The 19409-nt window shown below is 33.7% G+C and overlaps 1 protein-coding gene across 5 annotated transcripts in view; it reads left to right on the top strand.

Annotated features, from left to right (window-relative positions):
- Positions 1-19409, top strand: part of TSC22D2 (TSC22 domain family member 2) — a 51749-nt gene that overhangs the window by 21528 nt on the left and 10812 nt on the right. For 2 of the 5 annotated variants that reach the window (XR_009736770.1, XR_009736772.1), the window contains one exon: positions 4214-4372. The exons of 2 other annotated variants lie outside the window; for them this stretch is intronic. The gene's annotated coding sequence lies outside the window, so the exon portion shown is untranslated. Of the gene's footprint in view, positions 1-4213; positions 4373-17947; positions 18027-19409 lie in introns of all 5 variants that reach the window. One more of the 5 variants, XR_009736771.1, reaches the window with a different exon arrangement.

Below are 19409 nucleotides of genomic sequence, written 5' to 3'. Positions count from 1 at the left end.
TCTCTTTTTTTCCTACAGAATCTAGAACTCTGTAGCAAAGCTTTTTAAGAAAAGACTCTGACTGAATTTGTTCAGATGACAAGGAAATTCAAATATAGCCTGAAATTGTTGAACCAGATCAAACATACAACATCTGTTTGGAGGTTTTTTTCCATTCTAGTTCCTAAGAGTTTAAAGATATGAATTCATACCTCTTTTATGTACTGAAACCTGCAGATAGTTTTGGCAACCTATTGAGAAGAAAGAAATATTAAGTGGAATTACTTTAATATTTTTATTTTCAGCAAGATTTGGGTTTGTAGGTAGTTAGACAAGAGAAATGACTGATTCCATTCCAGCTGACATTCTTTGTGTGTGTGCATGTACTTGTACTAATATTCTAAATCATGCAGATCAGGAAATGTGTTAGATTTTTGTGATTGCCATAGATCATTTATATGCATTTGCTACCAGAAATTAGATTCTATGTTTAGGTTTTACTTGACGACTTCTAAAACATTTTCCACGTTTGACAAGTAAATTTAGATAGATGGTAATAATTTAGAATATGTATTCATTGATAGATATCCTCAAATAGCATTTTTATGCTGTTTTGTTTCCTGGTTATTGTCAAAGTGTAAAGATTTTAGTTATAAATAGGAAAAGATTTGGAGGGTCTGCATGGTATTTTTTTTAGTTTTTAATTTAATTGTGATATTTGGCATGGAAATAGTGATGGTGTAACCTATATCCTGGAAGCCAAAAACATCTTTCTACATGTCTACTTGGTGGTAATATCAAGGTAAAGAAGTATTCTCCTTCTAGCCCTGTGCACTATTAGAAGGAGAACAAGAAGGGAAAAAGAGTTGTTGTGTTTGACTAATCCCACTCCTGTTCACAGTGTCTATTAACCATTAATCTTCAGAAAATTTCTGTATTTACAGCAGCTGTTTCTTAGATATTACTAAGTTAGTCCAGAAAATGTTGCTAAATACATGTCTGGAATGGTCATAACATAGTTTGTTTCACAAAATTAGATGTTAACTCTTACACATAATGTGATGATATTTAAAATTTTAAGAACAGTTCTATTTGCTTTATGTTAACTGTTCTTAACAGTTAAGCTCAAAGTCAAATATGCAGCTTTCTGTTAACAAAGCCTGCAGAATGTTATTGCATATATTTGAGTAATACATTGCTGGCTTCCACTTACTTTGTTTTTCCATTTTTATCTTCTCCCACCCCCAATTTCAAATTTTTTTTTTTTTAAGGTGGCTTTCCTATCTCAAGTCACTGTTTCATCTTAAATGATGCCAGAAAATTTTGTCTTTATCAACCTCTGTGCTGTTTGTTACTGTATTTCAAAACTTCAAAAGAAAATAATGGTTAATAAGTATTCACACTTGTTTCTTTTCTTTTTTTTTTTTTAAAGTCTAGAATTTCAATTTCAATTTTTTGGTTTTTTTTGGTATCCCGTATAAACTTTTTTTTTGAAAGAGAAGTATAAATCATTGTGAGTAAACATGATAGATCTGTCTGTCTATAACTGTCTTGTTAAAGCTTATTTTCCCAAAGCTATATTATTTTTATATGTTAATTTCTTGAAATACTGTCTTTCCAGTATTCTTATTCTACTAGGTACATTTGGACCGATTTTTTTCCCATAAGTTTATCTTTGATGTTTCTAGCCTGGTTTCTCTTATACATATGGAAAGTCCGTATGTAATTATCGGGCATGAGGGGTTGCTCCATATCCCCCCTTTCTCCATTAAAAAATAAGCATTTCTGACCTTTTAAAGAGAAGCAAGCATTGATTTTTATAATATGTAGGAAATCTCAGAACCGTGTAGTGAACTTTTTAAAGAATTGTTGTTTATACTTTAAAAGTGAAATTTTGTACCAAAAGAAGCTAAGCACATGCATTCAAATAGCAAGTTCCTTTAGGAACTCATATATAGATTTGTCTGATTTCACTTACAAGTTTTCAAATAATGACTTGGAAATTGCAAATGGTCTACCTCTTTGCCCCTATGCTCACTCTTTTATTCTGTTAATACAAGTTTGCCATAAAATTAGGTAAATGACTGTAAACTTTAGCCTGGTTCTTGCTGGGCTAAAAGAACATTTAATAGCTCATTCTCAGTTCAGTAGAAATTTTTTCCTCAAAAATTAAAGAATGAAGTGATAACTATAGGAAATACTCAAGATTTGTTTTTTATAGCAATCTTGCCAGAGATTCAAGCTTATGAATAACTTCTAAATATTCACTTTCAGAATTCTAAGTTAAATTTTAAAGGATATCTAATTAATCTTAACTCTTTTCATCTACAAGCACTTCATTTACTCAATTTTATTTCAAATTTTTAATAAGAATTTCCTACATGTTAGAATTTAGTGATTGAAACTCTTCAGTTGTGAGCCTTGTTCTTGGTAGGAACTAATTTTGAGAAAGCATGCTTGGGGAAAAATTGACACAGAAGTTTTATATATTTTTAATGTGTACAACTCTTACATCCTAAATTTCCCATACATTTGTATGGTGCACGCAACCTTAAAGTACCATTTTTATAACACAGTACAAATAATTAAATCTGCTTTATATGGCTGGTTTAATTCTATCTTTCAGAGATTTTTTTTCCAGGCATTTATCTTGACAGTGCTTTTTGTTGGTAGGTCCTTTACTAAAAGACCGAGTAGTCAGCCATTTAAATGACCAGTTCATCAAAGTCTTACAGACAAGCAGCTTACCAGCATTACTGATTATATAGTTCAGGAACCATTTACTTTGCTAAATATGTCTGTGTATTGTATCTTCTCATGGGACTTGTCCCTCAAAAGAGTAAATCATTAAAGTAACTTATTTTATTTTTTAAATTATGGTAGAATTTTGGTTGATAGGAGATGAGAGTTGCATAAAAACATTCTAAAAGCATTTTGATAGTAATGTTGATGAAATGACCACAACCTTCAACTATTATTTATCCTAATAAATATGGATTTTTGCCTTCACCAGGTGATTACATTGTAAGGCTGTCCTTTGAAAATAAAATCTTTGATTTTGTTGAAGTCAAATGTGTTGTCAGGTTACATTTGGAAAGGTTATATTTGTAAATTGAAAAAATTCAAGTAGACCTTCAGATTATATAGAAGACTTTTAAATGACCGTGTGTATTTAATAGAAAATTTAACATTAAAAGTTAAAATCTATAACAACGTAACTCCAGCCCCCTATATTTGGGTCAAATATCTCTGGAGATGGCTGCAGAGTTTCCTTTACAATGCTGTCTTTGAGTTTTTTATAACTTTGCACATCTAATCTTCCTCAATAAGGGCTTTCCTCTTTCCCCCTCCCCTTTACCTCATTATGCCATTTTATTTAGGGGTTTGATGTAGGCAGAAATGTGCCCATAAATGTGTGGGTTCCCTTTGAATGGATTACTGCTGACTAAAATTATAAATCAACATTCTTATCAAACAGAAAATTCAAGCAGAAAATGATAATATTACCTTCTAATGATTAAAACAGGTACCCAATTGAAAGCTTTTTTATAAACATGTAATAAATTTAAGATTATATTCTCAATGAAGTAATTTTTACAATTATTTAATCTTCCTATCCCCCTATTTTCTTCCATGCCCATAGGGACTTAGCAGCAGCAGCGGCATACACAGATGAGCAGTAGGATTACTTTCGAGTAGGATAGATTGTTATATCTATTACATAAAACACGTACTAAAATTTTATTCTTTCCATCGTGTTGTCTAATTTTAAAACTGGGGATGATAAAGATAGACTTGGATTTAGGTATTAAGTTGAATGCTGTCTAGAGCATTTAGTGATTCATATAGATATTACTGATCCAGCCACCTGTGCTGTGTAAGTCTAGAAACTGGTATGGTTGTGGACGAAACAGTATAACTCAAGTGCCATTCTGCAGAACTACAAAGCTATCTATACCAGGTTATGGTGTTAAATCATAATTTCTGGATCATGATCTTAAACCTTTGATGGGTTACATTTCTACTTGACTCTTTACTGACAAGTATTCCTGAAGCCTGAAAGTCCATGTTATTTAAAGCTTGAAGTATCCAGATCAAATATGAAATTATTTTACATTTAAAAAAAAAGTACAAAATATCAGTTGTGTAATCATGGTAGAACATAAACCTTTGCTATAAAAGATTTTTAAAGGCTATTTGATTAAAACACTTATTTACTTAAACTCTTTGCTAGAATTTTTTTTAGAATTCAGCATCGGAGGAGGAATGTGACATAATAATGATCGAAAGCCGAAAGTTTAAAAGTTGTGATGCCCTCACATGGTTGAAGGGTTATTCTAGCTTCTAAGGACTGAATGTTGTCCACAAGAGTGTCTCATCAGGTCATAAATTGGTAAGACTTAATGGATTAGATTTTATGTATTATACCTGATGTTATTGTATTGAGATGAATATTTATGAACAAACTGAGCACATTGTATAACGTAAGAGTATAGTATTAAATATATACGTTAAAACTTGGAATTTTTAATACTTGGAGTATGTAATCCTTTCAGGCTGTATCTTTGCAGTGGTATTTAATAGTTTAAAAAATAAAGTGACATCCTATATCATAGTATGATTATTTAAATATTGCTATCGCATCTGCTGTGGATGCTTACGATATAATTAGGGACCCCATATACCTTCTAGTTAATATCCCAAGAAATATTTGAGAAATACTGATCTTTTATAGAAGTTTTACATCCATCTTTTTCATAAACTATAATTTAATTACTTATAGGATTTTATTTTTCATAAAAAAGGCATTTTTCATGCTGTCACTAAAAATGAAAGCTGAAGAAACTCTCTCAGTTCTTGAGAATACCTAAGATGATAATATCAAATGAAAATAATATATCAGAAGTCATTATACATTATTTGTATACCCTGAAAAAACATTTCCTTTCAGAATTGTGTTCTGCTTAGAAAGCAGAAATTTGTAAACTTGTGTTATAATAGGTCTTCTAATTTTGCTTTGTTTTACATAGCTGTATTTTGTAGGGGAACTCTTAAAATAAAATGGTTTAGATTAGATAATACAGTTTAGATTTAGGATATCTTAATCCTCAACCTGATCATCATATTTTGCATATGAAGAAAAAGAATCTATGCTAAGATACATTTCCAAAGTTATACAGAAAATATTAGAATTAATATTTTTCATTAAAATATGGTACACACATTTTGCAAGCCTGTCAGATATTTGAAAAGCATCATCTAAATAGAGTATGGTATCTATTTCTAACCTTAATCTTAATCAGAAGTATGTTATTCTTTTGTACACATTCATACTAATTCTTTTTAATTATATTCTAAATTGCTTCAGATAATAGTATTCCATGACTTCATTTTGATCAGATTTTGTATACAAACTTAAGTTTCTTAAACCAGTAATAGCAATCAGTGGTAGTCTGGAAGAAAATACAACAAACTAATAGCAGTTGTCCCTTATTCTATATATGTTTTTCATTTTATTTTTTAATAAGTTCTAATTTCTTTGGTAAGGTATCTATATTTAGTAGTCAGTGGGTAGGCTTCAGAGGGTCATGAAGCCTGTGGAATTTTGGATAGAACATTATGTATGTTTTCAGTGAAAGGTTCAGAGCATTTGCCAGGTTTTCAAAAATAGTTGGGTAACATTGCTAGTGAATGTTTGTGTCTAAGGAACAGGCCTTGTTAGACACCCAAATACATGACGTATGAAAGAAATTTTTAATGAGTACACCAATCTGTAACTCTTACTGATATTTATCCAAGGGTAGTTTATTATGAGTGATCATTAGACTGATGGAACAAATCAGAGCCTAATTGCTTTTAGTTTAGAGTATATCCTTTGAGTCTCTGTGATCAAGTGCTGATTGAATTTCTCCACAGAGTAGTTGTTTTTTTTTGCTACTTAGGGATTACTATATGTCAGGGACTGCTAAGTAAAAATATGCAACATGATATCATGCCAAGTATTTTTGACCTGTTACTTAATTTTCACAGCAGATGTATATATACTATCAATAGCCTCAGCTTATAGAGAAGGAAAGTGAAAACTTAGATTAAGGAACTTTCTCAGGTCACATAGCCATTAAGTGGTGAAACTAGGGTTCAGATCTAGCTTTCTAAGTGGAATCTGGGCTCTCAGTTGTATGCAGGTCTAGAGAGTAACCCTGGAAAACTTGAAGGATAAGATAAGGGAGAATATCATATTGTATGAAGATATGAATACATAATTTTGACTTCCTTTGAATTTAGTAGCAGGGGGTCATCCTCATTATAAAACCATCTTTTAAAGCACTTGCCAAAAAATAAATTTGTTAGGTTGCTTACTATCTAAAATTATTTATTGCATTGTAAAATAACATCCACTTAAATTTAATGCTTATAATTATAAACAAGTATATATGTATTAGAAAGTTTTAGTACTTACTGGAATAGTATTATACTAAGTGTAACCATTAAGGAGTTCATCCTTTAGTATTTAGGATCTATAAATAGGAAACACTATCAGCAGTTTAAAAGGCTACTTCAGACTGCAAATTTTGGGATAGGGAGATGAGTCAAATGTAAAACCCCTTACTAAGCTACATCACATTTGCCCTTAGTTGTGGATAACCATTAAGAAACCTATTTTATATTTACTTTTAAAATATTTATGTAACATTTATTTTTGGGGGGTCAGAAAAACAGGATTTTTTTTTGTTGAGCAACTACTTGGTGCAAGTCCTTTTCATTGGTTTAATTTTATCTTCAGATGAACTCCAAACCTTATAACCTTTAGCCTGTTTTTAAGTGTTTGTAACAGAGTTCCTGTGTCTAAATATGGCTTAATAAATCTATGATAATATTACTGCTTAAAGCAAAAACAAATGAAACTGTACCTTACTAATATAAATTATGTAGTTAACGTGTTAAGTATTTACCATGTGCAAGACACAAATGCATTATCTCACTGAATCCTAGCATCTGGTCCTATTTATTATCCTTTGGAGAGGCTAAATAATTGGTGTGAAGTCATACCGTAAAATCAAATGCGGATTCAAACCTGGGTATGACTTCAGAACAAAAACCTTTTATTTGGTACCACTTCTGAGTCTAGAATTATAAATCTGAGTTAGAAGGGAATGTAGTGGTCACTTAGTCAAACCACTTGTCTTATACTTGAATTATGTCTACCACATACCTTCCAAGTTGTCATCTAGCCTTTGAACACCTCCAGTGATGTTTATCTTAGCTTCCTGGTCTTCTTTCTTTTTCCATTTCATGTTTAAACCTTTATAAACCCTTGTATAGCAGAGACTCTAAAATGTGAAGCAGAAAAATACCTTGCCATCATTTAAAGATTTAGTAGAGAGGTTAGGTTCATGTAAAAATGTAAGCTGTACTACAATTTCTATGGAAACATTGAACTGAGAATATTCTGTAGTTCGTTCTGTTAGTTTTCATAGCAGCTGTAGTCAAGAATATGGGTTCCAGTTCATGGCCATGAGTCATGGTTTTTAGTTCTGAAGCTCTTTTTCAGTGGATAAGGAGACATTGCTTAACATCTTAGAGATCGCAGGATGTTTCCTCTCTTCCTAATTGTTGATTCTAGAGGTGATACGAGGGTTTCATGGGACTCCTTTATATGTGCATTGATCCCCAGTATAAAAAGAGTGAAGTATATCTGAATTTCTTCAGAATCCTGGATCTACTTCACTTAGAACTTTTGCTTGTTCATGATACACACTTAAAGACATGACAGTTTGAGTTGTCAGCTTTCTCTGACCTGACCAAACCAGCAAGCTTTGAACTCCTCTTTCCACTTTCAGGATAGCCTTTGGTTTCGTTTTCTTCTTCCCGATGATTGAATTTTAAAGTCCAACTTTTTTCCCACAAAGTCTACTATGATTTTGTCATCTCCATAGAACTGCTAAATTTCACTGGCTTAATTTTGTCAGAAGTAACCTGAAAATCCATAGCGCTGACTTTTCCTCATACTTAGAGTTTCTCTACTTTGGTTGCCTATGTTATATAGAAACTGTTACACTTTCTTCCTTTTCAGTGAATAACAACCAGATGAATATCAGAAAAAAGTTTATTGGCTTTTTATTTAAGCTGACTTTGTCAGGGAGGAAAAAAAATTCTAATGAAGCCTTCTCTTTATTATTATGTTCCTGTGATATCTTTAGTTTCTAACAGTTTAAGTATCTGGTTGATTTCTTAACTGTTTTTCCCAGCACAGTAAGCTCAACTTGCCATAAGTTCATGTTGAACTTACAACATATAATTAGATAATATATTAAATACTATATGTTTTATTCCATCCTTTATTCAGTTAAATGTTCAGTGTCAATTATATGCAGAGTGTTGTAATAAGTAGACCCTCGAGATAGACACAGTTCCTACCTTTAAGGTTTAATTCAAGGAAGAAGAACGTTCAGTGAAGACAACAAAAACAGTTATTTATGGAAGAGTCAGAGGGATAAGGGCCTATTGGCAAGAAAGGAAGAGGGCAAAGATTATGTTGGTAAAGCATACCATTTCATTTTATTATCTCTAGAATTTAAATTGATTTAACAAATTTCAGGTCATGATGTAAGTCTAGAAACCATCATAAAAATTTTACATAAATTGATGTGTACAAACTATTGTAAAGTTCTGTCACTAGTCATGTCTATTTTATAGAATTGTTATTGCCTGTAATAATTCAGGATATGGATCTAGGTTGAAATGAGAAAAAGCAGGGAGTCCCTGGTTGGTCCAGTGGTTAGGACATGACAGTTTCACTGCCAACGGCCCAGATTAAAAAGAAGAAATGAGAAAAAGTAATTAGCTGTTAAAACTTTTGCCGCTGAAGATGTGCATTTTTTACTGCATTTCTCCATGAGTGAGAAAACCTTGTAACCCTTTAAATTTTATAATACTGCTACTTTATACTTTGCTTTATTGTCCCAGATCCCTTTTTGAGTTAAGTAATTCTAAAGCAGTGATTCTCAACTAAGGGAAATGTAGTTTAGAAGCAAAACAACACTTTATCCCACTCTTTTGAGTTTTTAGTAATATTTATTGTTGAAATGTCATGTAACATATTTTTGGTTAAACTGGTTTTTGGAAATTTTTATGTTGGATTAAACTGATTAAGTTATATTTTAGTGGCCTTTGGAAAAGTTTTTTACAGTAAGTTAAGATTATATATATCTAAACAATGAAACTTTAAGATCCTATCAAAGATCAAAGAATTTTACTGATGTTCAATTCACAGGAATGCTGTGCTTCATAAACATTGATGTGAGTTTAAATCTCAAGTCAAACAATTTTTATTAGCATATATTTTGTGACTGCATTGAATCTTTAACAAAGAGTACAAAATAATCAAAGAAGTACAAGAAATCAAGTAGATTGAAAGCATAACTAGCATGATTTGTCTTTGGGAAAGACCATAAAGGCTGTTTCTTAATATTAATCATAATTTTTGTTTATACCTTACTGCTTCATTTTTAATCCAAGATACACTGGGATAGTAAACCTTAAACACTGTCAAAATCCAAATTGATCCAAACAACAGGAGGAACAAAAAAATTTTAAGTACTACTATTGTAAAAAGTCTCATATAATCCTTACAGCAATCCTTTATGGTAGGTACAAACCATGACCCATTTTACAGATGAGGAAACTGGTTTCAGTATGTTAACTTGGTAAGAGCACCTCATTAGTAAGTAGTGGAGTTGGGATTTTAAAACGAGCTTGTCTAATTCTAAAGCCTATGTTCTTAACCCCCTTTATTACTCTTGGAGAATTCAGCCTTTTGCTTAGGCAGCTACTAAGAAGTCAACTGTCTTACCCCAGAGTGAAGCAGAGAGCAAAAGACAGTTAAGCCAAACGGTAGTGAAGTGACAACCTAGACAGTTTTAAATATTCAGGGCATGCCTTCACAGTACTCTTCTTAGATTTGTTGAAGATGAGCAACTTAATTCTTTGCTCAAACCCAGGCCAACCTATATTTTTAAAACATCCCAAAATAATTGATTTATTAAAAGTAAAACAGACCAGATTTTTTTCCCCTGATACAGTATTCTCTTCACTTTATTGAAGGGTAATGACCATGCTTGGAGCTGTCCCTTTAGTCTAAGTCATAATGAAACAACGATCTCTTTAAAAACCTCATGATACTTTTACTTTTATTCTTCTGGGTTTATCCCTATTTTGAAACAGTTCCTTGATAACCTCCATTCTTATTTATTACTATTCTTGGACTTTGGGGACAATTAGGAAGGGATATAATATAGTAAAGAAAGGTTAATTATTAACCTGGGAACAAAAGCTGAGTTTTAGTCAGATAACCCTAATGGTTAACCTGATCAGTTTTACTTTGTCAAATATATTGTCCATAGAATTACGCTTTTTCTATAAAAGCTTTTTTAAATAACATCTCTGCAGGCATAAATGAAGAGATTAGCTGTAAGACAAGCAAAAATTATGATCTCTTCACTGGTATTTGACATTTGATATTCAAGGGGATAGTCTCATTTTGACTCATTTGGTTAGGCCTCATTGTGGAAATGGGATTGAGAGGATTTGTTCAAGAATAGCTGCGTAGTTTAAAAAATTAATATGTGGAATGCTTGAGAAAGAAGAGACAATTATGAGGCTATTCAGTGAAAGAAATAATTAGTTTTCTCAAGAAAGGGTAGTTTCTTCCCAGCCCTTCTTCTAGCTTTTTACCTGCTGATCTTCTCCAGTGTCCTGGCCCTATTTGTCTTCACTCTTTAACTAGGCTTATCTCTTACAGTTGGAGCTACCTACCACATTCTGACAACTCTCAAATCTAGACTCCTTGCCAGAGATTACTCTATGGAGTTCTACATACCTATTCCTAGTAACCTTATTTCTCAACTTTTGTTTCTCCATCGTGATCTATATCCTAGAGTCAGCAGTCCCAAATGTAGCTTAAAATGTCTCATTTCCATCTGCAAGTTTCTTTGCCACTCACTCTCCACCCCTCAAAAAATCTTAACAATCTTTCTTATGACTCATTAACTATCTCCCCACTCCTGAGTTGCTCCATACTAAAAATTGCAGTCATTGGTGTTTTCTATGTTATAGGTGACTCTCATTTTTATCATCCCTCTGATTTCTCAAAGATTCTCTGTGCTTGAGTTATAAAACTTTCGTTTTCCCTTGCTTAATCCCTGTGACCAAGCATTTTACAGTGTCTAGCTATTCCCTTTACTCCTTTACTTCCTTGGGTAACTTTTTTAAGACTTGAGTTGAATGTTACTATCCTTTCTTCTCACTGAATCTGCACCCCTCTTCCCTTCCCTCCCCTCCCATACCCATCCAAACACACACACCACCACATTGAAGTAGTTAGGGTATTTCGTAAGTCTCTAAAACTAAATGATGAAGGAAAAAAGCCCAATAAGAGTAACTTGCCTCTGGACATAGTAAACCTGAGGTGAGGCTAAGTTGCAATGTATATTTGCTAATTCCACATCTAGTGGTCTTCTCTGTGATGAACACTATCTAACTTCATGTTCTTCACCCAATATTTGTTGAGCGTTGTGTGTGTGCAGAGGAGACAGATTCGATTTTTTTTTTTTTACAAAAGTGTCATCTAGAAAGGTAAATGTTACTGAGATTTGGCTGTTAGGAAATAAGAGGCAGAAGTTTGTTCAGGATTTATCACCTGTTACCACCAAAGGTATTTGAATTACCTAGGTGTATGGAGTATTTCATTAATATTAGCAAGAACGTATAGCAAGTTTAGTTTCAAATTGAAAATGAGAAATGAGAGTAAGGAATGTTTCCTCAATTATTTGTTTTGTGTTTGGTTAAAATAGTAGCGTTACCCAAGTTTATTAAATACCAAGGAATGTTGGAAAAGTTTTGTTGTTAAGTGTAGGAAATGATTTGGAGGTGATCCAGTACAGCTACTTTGTGTTACAACTTTACCGAAAAAAAGGCCCCAGAGTCAGCATAGCAGGTAAGGTATTCAGGACTCAAATTCCAAGTATACAGGTTTTGAGTCTTTAGTCGTATAGCATTGTTTATTAAATGTCTGCCAGCCCTATGGTAGATTGTTAGCGCTTTTGTGTGGTAGAAGATTGATGAAACTGTTAGAACACACCCTATATGCGGAGTGCTGCAAGTGTAGTGTGAAGCATGACTTACTGTATTACTTCTGGAAGAGTTACAGAAGGCTTTCCAGAAGAGAAAATATTTGCACAGAAAGCTCTAAAAGAATGGTAGAGTATTTAAAGAGTGAGAAGCAGTATCAACAAAGAGAATAAAAGTAAACCGCGGAGCATCTTAAGAAGTTTAGGCTTTTCAGTTCAAAAGCTGCAGGCATTTGGAATTGGGGGGAGGTGAGGTGGGATAATGTAAAGGTTAGCAGTAGAGATACATATAGTAAGCTAGTTCCTGATTCTTCCCCCACTTTTCCTGCCACACACACTTTGGCCCGTTTGTATGTGATTGCTGAAGAATTCGAAGTTACTTTAAAAATTGTAGATGAATTTAGCTACATAAAAAGATTGTTTTATAATAGGCCCACTGCTAGGTAAAAATTTATTCAATGCTTCTTGGCCTCTGAAATGAAATGTAAATCTTAAAGAACTTTACATTTTTGCTTTTATTGCCCTTGGCATTGTTTTTTTTTTTAATGTTCTTTCTCCAGTTTTGTTCATTTTCATATACTTACACCATGAAAATTGCCTTAGTTGGTGACAGTGTTATTATTTACTCATAGTCAAAGGGAAGGAATGCCATATTGTTAACCATTTAAAGGAGAATTGATCTTAACTACAAAATGGCTGTTAAACATAGTCCTTTCCCTGAAAGTCTTTTTCTTAATCTTTATCCTTTTCCTAACACAGCTGGAAAAATTTGAGCTTTTATGTGTTTGTAATGTCTTCATTCATATTAAGAATTTTTATTGACTTTTTCTCTTCTACTGAAGTTTTGTTTTTTGTAGGAAAGATAGGTCTTAAAATCAGTATCAGAAACCATAGAACTTTTACTAGGTTAACCTATATGGTACTTTAATCTCCAAATTCTCATATTTTTAGATGTTGATTAACTATCAGCTTCTATCCCGGCAGACTAAAAGGAATGGCTTTAGAATATCTAAAATGAATATATGGAACTATATCCACTATGTTATTTTTCAGTATAACTAGGTTAAATAGGTTTTTGTTAGTTATTCTAAACATAAATTGGGAAAAATACCTTCCTAATCTCTCTCCTTCTTTTTTCACTCTCAGATACCAGTGTACATCTCAGTCTAGATAATTGTCGGTTGTATACTGTTTTCCCAGTCTCCAGGAAGTAAAGTTAGCCAGGACTGTAGTGTCGAATTTTAAATTTGGGCTTAAACACCTCTGTTATGTGTCCTTCACTCCCCTGTAATTACGCTATCACCAAATTACCAGTTGCTGCTTTGTAAACAGTAAAATGAAATCTCTTTCAAGAGAGTCTCCTTTAAATGTAAGCACTCCAACATTGGGGAAAATGCTACCCTCCTCCTACCCCTTTCTCACACCCTTCTTTTTTCAGTCTGACTCAGAGGAAGGAAATAACTTTTTCATTGTGTCAAACCTTGCCTTATGCTAGTCTAATAAGAAATAACAGTGCATAAGCTCATTTATCTTATGTAATTTATCTTATGTAGATATGATTTTTCATGTACTTACTACATTTAAGTATTTAACTTGAAGTAATAGAATGTTAAACTTTCTTAGTGTATTGGAATGTTTGGACTGTAATGGTAAAATTGCTATGCTGTCTTCCTTTTATATAAGTCTCGTGACTAAATCTTTATATCTTCCATCTTGACTGTTTTAACAGAAAAATAGTTTGGCTAGTTTTTAAGTTGTTTCCTTAGAGTAGCTCAGGAAAAATATCTATCTAATTATATCAGAATTTTACTATCAAATAATAATTCCTCCAAAATATCATAACTTTGAAGTGTAAAAAGTAAAAAAGATCTTACCAATGCTTTATTTGGAATTCATTTTTTAATGCAACACTGTGTAAGCTTATGTAGCCCGTTGTATCTTAGATACTTATCCGAGAGACTTTTATAATTTAGTTACCAGCATCACTTTTAAACAGAAATAACTATACTGGGAGTTATGTTTTTAAGTGATTTTAATTCACCCTAAGCCAAGGAAATAAATTTTGCAAATCACAAGTATCATGTATATTAATAGTTTCCTGTGTTAAACATAGTACCTAATATTTCAGAAAGAAAAAGTTCCAAAAGCAAGAGGAGTTGTTGGTCCTCTTCCCTCCTTTCTTCCTTTCTTGTTTCCTGTCTGCCATTTGGTCATGTCTTAAGTTCACACTGTAATAACTCCTTTATGAGTCATTTTCATTTTGGAAAATGTTTTTCAGTATTCTTCAAAGTGCGTGAAAGTAGCCTTCAATCCCTGTTCCCCTTGTGCCCGCCTTTACAAACAGATAACTTTCTTTGTGTGTGTTTCCAGTCTGTCTTCATATACATAATATGCAGTACATAATCTCCTTCTTCACATAAATGATAATACATACACATCATACAGTTTCCCAGTTTCCATCTCAGTACACAGAACAGCACCGTTGTGGGTTTTTTTTTTTTTTTTCTCTTACTAAATGACTAGTATTAAATGAATGGCTATACCATGATTTATTTAAGCCCTTTCCTATTGCTAGTCAGAAACTTTGCTATTACAAACAACGTTGTAATGAGTAGTTTTGTCAGTACATTTTTCCTATGTATGTAAAAATATCTGTTGGATAAATACCTACTTGTAGTATTGCTGACTTGAAGAGTGAGGGTGTGTATGTATGTGCAAAATTTATTAGATGTAACCAAATTGCTCTCTGTAAGGATTATACCATTATACCATTTTTCACCAGCACAGTAAAGAGAAGGCCCATTTTCCCACAACCTCACTAATTTTGCGTTAAATTTTAATATGTTTGCCAGTGTGTTTAGGGAAATAATATCACATATTATAGTTTTAGTCTATATTTTTATTATGAGATATAGAGTATTTTTAATGTCTTGTTGAATGTTCATGTGTATTTTACCCATTTTTCTACTGGGGCTTCTTGTCTTACAGATTTATAGAAGTACTTCATATATTTTGAGGCCTATAGTTAGAAAGGCCTCTCCCACTCCAAAACAGTAAAGAATTCCTTCCTAAATGGACTTTTTTAAGGTCACTGATACATATATGTGGTTGACTTGGACAAAGGGAATCTGAGGTAGGAGAGGGACTTTATATTGATGGTATACCTTTTTGTGTGTACTCGCTGAGTTTATTGACTTGCCTGGCGGCTCAGATGGTAAAGCATCTGCCTACAATGTGGGAGACCCGGGTTCGATCCCTGGGTGGGGAAGATCCCCCGGAAAGGAAATTGCAACCCATTCCAGTTCTCTTGCCTGTAGAATCCCGTGGATGGAGGAACCTGGTTGGGGTGTCGCAAAGAGTTGGACATGACTGAGCGACTTCACTTTCACTTTCCTTTCACTGAATTTATTCTTTACCATGTACTAGTATCTCCTTTAAAACTTTTATTTGGAATACTTATAGATAAGTTGCTCAAAAAAAAAAAAAAGAAGTGCAGGGAGGTCTCATGTAGCCCTTCATCCAGTTCTTCCCCCAATGGTAAAATTTTGCATGACTATAATATAAAACACCTGAAGTCCAGAAAATGACATTGGTATAATCCACAGTGTGTATCCTTTTTTCCTCTTTTTAAATATTCTCTTCTGGAAGAAAATTTCAGGATTTTGACCTGAAATTAATTAGATGAATGTAAAATATGCTAAGGGCATTGGTGAGCAAGGTATTTATTGATGCTAAAAACAAATATCAATCTTTGTATATTTAGCTGGGTTTTTAATATTTCCTTGGTAAAAAGCTTTTTTCACAGTATGATTGAGTACTTGATAACGTTTAGTTTTGTGAATAGCCATTTTACCTGCTTGCTTAGCATGATAATAGCTTTTATGGTCCACAGAAATCACTTATTTTGTGTTACTGAGAATAAAAATTTCCATGGGGTCTTTTGTCTATGTTTTTTAAGCCATGAAATTAAACAGATTGTTTTTACATTGGTAGAACTTACGGTTAATAATTAGGATACATACAATTTGAGTTCTTAGCTTAATTTTCTTATTTCTTCTTAATTCATATAGATAGAGACTATCTATATGAATTTTTATCTACGTAGGATCTTTTTTGGAAGGAGGATTATTTGCTCTTAATTGTGAGAAAATGTAAATATTTTTAAAATTCCTTTTACGGAAAGGGTGATAGTTTTTTGTTGTTTTTTTTTAACCTTGATAAGCTTGCTGAGCTGTAGATTCATTGGATTTCTTCTTTTGCAATCAGCTACTTAACAATTACTTTCTAAAAATAAAACACACATTTCTTTGAGAGGAGGCAAAGTGTAACCCAGGTTAGAATTAAAGCATTCCTAGCACTAATGATATAGTGCTTATTATGAGTGGCGGGCAAGGGGATGAAGATTGTAAATGATGTATTGGAAACAGTATGTGATTCCTGAGGACTGGCCTCCAAGAAAGACTATAGCTTCTACTTTTTAAAAAGAATTGATTTTACCTGGTTTGGGTAAAGGTGCTTGAACCTTAGTGTATGAGATTGCCAGTTCAGTCAAATAAGTTCTTATCACAAACATTTTATTTTGTGATTTGTGGAATTCCAGTTTTAATTGTATTGTGATTCAACAGAGAAGATTAGGAGGGTCTTTGAGTAAAGCAAGGTAATTTTTTAAATAATATTCTGCATATGGATCTATATAGTCTTAAGGTACCTTCAACTTTCTAACAAAAGAACATTTTAACCCTTAGCAGAGAATCAAACTATGCTGGTTGTCTAAAGATCACTGAGCAAGTACCTTTTCCTAGAAGCTACCTACCTTGTTTTCAGACCTGAACCTCTTCTAGGAATATGCTAAGATAAATGCCATGTTATGAACATAGTTGGATCCATGCTTAATGGTTTCACAACTAAGTTTAAGCACTTTTTACAATGCACACAACTCTGTATTTCCTTTAGGTCATTATAGATAGTTACTTTCTTCCTTTTACAGTCTTAATGTTGTGATAGGAAAAGCATGTGTTTTGGTATTGATTAGGTTAGGTTTTAATCCTGTCCCTAGGGTTGTGTCTGGAGAAGGCAATGGCACCCCACTCCAGTACTCTTGCCTGGAAAATCCCACGGACGGAAGAGCCTGGTAGGCTGCAGTCCATGGGGTCGCTAAGAGTCGGACCCGACTGAGCGACTTCACTTTCACTTTTCACTTTCATGCATTGGAGAAGGAAATGGCAACCCACTCCAGTGTTCCTGCCTGGAGAATCCCAGGGATGGGGGAGCCTGGTGGGCTGCCGTCTACGGGGTCGCACAGAGTCAGACATGACTGAAGCAACTTAGCAGCAGCAGCAGCAGCAGCAGCAGGGTTGTGTCTGAGTAAGTTACTAGGCTTCAGTTTCCTCAACTGTAAAATGAGAGTATTACTCAGGCTGAAGTAAGAACTCACTAAAATGTGTGTGCTGCCATGAAGTGAGAAGTCATATGTGTTCCTTTCCTCTACCTTGTTGCTTTGTTAATAAGCATTTGTGGGACTTCCCTGGCAGTCCAGTGGTTTAGACTATGCTCTTCCACTACAGGGGTCACGGGTTCAGTTCCTAGTGGGGGAGCTAAAATCCCACATGCTGCACAGTGTGGCCAAAAAATAATTTTTTAAATGGCATTTCTATTGAGAAGAAAGACAACAGTAGTCAAAGTGTAATAGTGAAGAAATTTGCACTATTTTTATCTTAAACAGTAGTCATGATGTCTCTCTTCACATTAATAAAGAAAAATTTTGATTTCTCATAAGGAATTTTTCTTAAATATGAGATCAAGTTAAGCCTAACTTTGCCTTCACTGGTTTTAATTTTTAGAGAGGAAAGACGGGATGATTTGCAGTCACTGAGCTGAGAGCATGGATGAAAGAGTTAGCCTATTAAGAAGGATGCAAATGTAAGACACTTGTGAAGACGGAGCAGAGTCTCCTATCTGGCCCCTTGTCTTCTCAGTGAGGTTGCAAGTAATCTAATGTGATAAGAGTAAGCAGGCCTGTGGAGAAAAACTGTGGTGGGGAACCATTTGGGGTAAATTAGAAGATGAACAGCGTGGAAGTCCGTCCTACACTGATACTTAAGTTTTAATTTTCTCTTAAGGTTTACTTTTCTTATGAATGTGATTGTAATTTACTTTATTTAGAGCATTATCAAGCTCCTTTTGATTCCTTTGGGAGCCACAATTCCAAGAAATGAACATTCATTATATAAAAAAGTAATAGTCATTCTTGTGTTTTTTCTCACAGTTATATATTTCTGTCCATTCCATCAGTACCTACAATTTTTTATTCATCTAATAAATGCTAATCCACTTATGACTTTATTCTAAAAGAGTTACCCATAGGAAACAGAAAGTTTCTTTATGAAAATTATCCCCTTTTTTTTATCAGAATAGTTACAAAGTGTTAGGAAGCCTTCTCTTAAGGAACTTAAGTTCGGAAACTGGTTATTAATCGTCCAGTTATAGTGTAGTGAATGCAATAAGAAAGAAAGCAAGGCCTAATACTGTAACATTAGGTCAAGGAAGCAAATAAAAGAAAATTACTCATTCTTCTGCAGCTAATCATTCTCATTTTAAAAGATCGTAAACCCCAAACCACTATGTTGACTTTGAACACAACAGAAAACACCTTATTACCCTCATTGATCCCATGTTCTGGGATCATCAAATAGAATGCCCTCCTATTTGTTTTTATTTAAAACTACCATATTGGTGCTTGCTTGCCTAGTCACTATGTCCAACTCTTTTGAGCCACCAGGCTCCTCTGTCCACAAGATTTCCCAGGCAAGAATACTGGAGTGAGTTGCCATTTCCATGTCCAGGGGATTAAACCCAAGTCTCCTGTCATGCAGGCAGATTTTTTACCACTGAGCCACTTGGGAAGCCCATTTTGTATCTTTATTTTTAAAGCAGTAGTTCTCAAGCTTTAGTTTCTTTCATATCAGCTGCTGCTGCTGCTAAGTCACTTCAGTCATGTCCGACTCTGTGCGACCCCATAGACAGCAGCCCACCAGGCTCCCCCGTCCCTGGAATTCTCCAGGCAAGAGTACTGGAGTGGGGTGCCATTGCCTTCTCCGCATATCAGCTGGAGGAGTTATTAAAATAGATTTTTTGAATCCCACCTCAAAAGTAGATCTGAGTGGACCTGAATATTTGCATTTCTAACAAGTTCCTAGATTATGCTGATGATGCTCCTGGTCCAGGGACCACATGGAGAACTACTGATTTATTTAAACTCAAAAAAATATATGGCTTCCTAATATGAACCAGTAATTGTTTCTA

This window comes from Bos javanicus, chromosome 1, assembly GCF_032452875.1.
Source record: "Bos javanicus breed banteng chromosome 1, ARS-OSU_banteng_1.0, whole genome shotgun sequence".
NCBI classification, from domain to species: domain Eukaryota; kingdom Metazoa; phylum Chordata; class Mammalia; order Artiodactyla; family Bovidae; genus Bos; species Bos javanicus.
The sequence above is the reverse complement of the archived record's forward strand: the minus strand, read 5'-3'. Positions and strand labels throughout refer to the sequence as shown.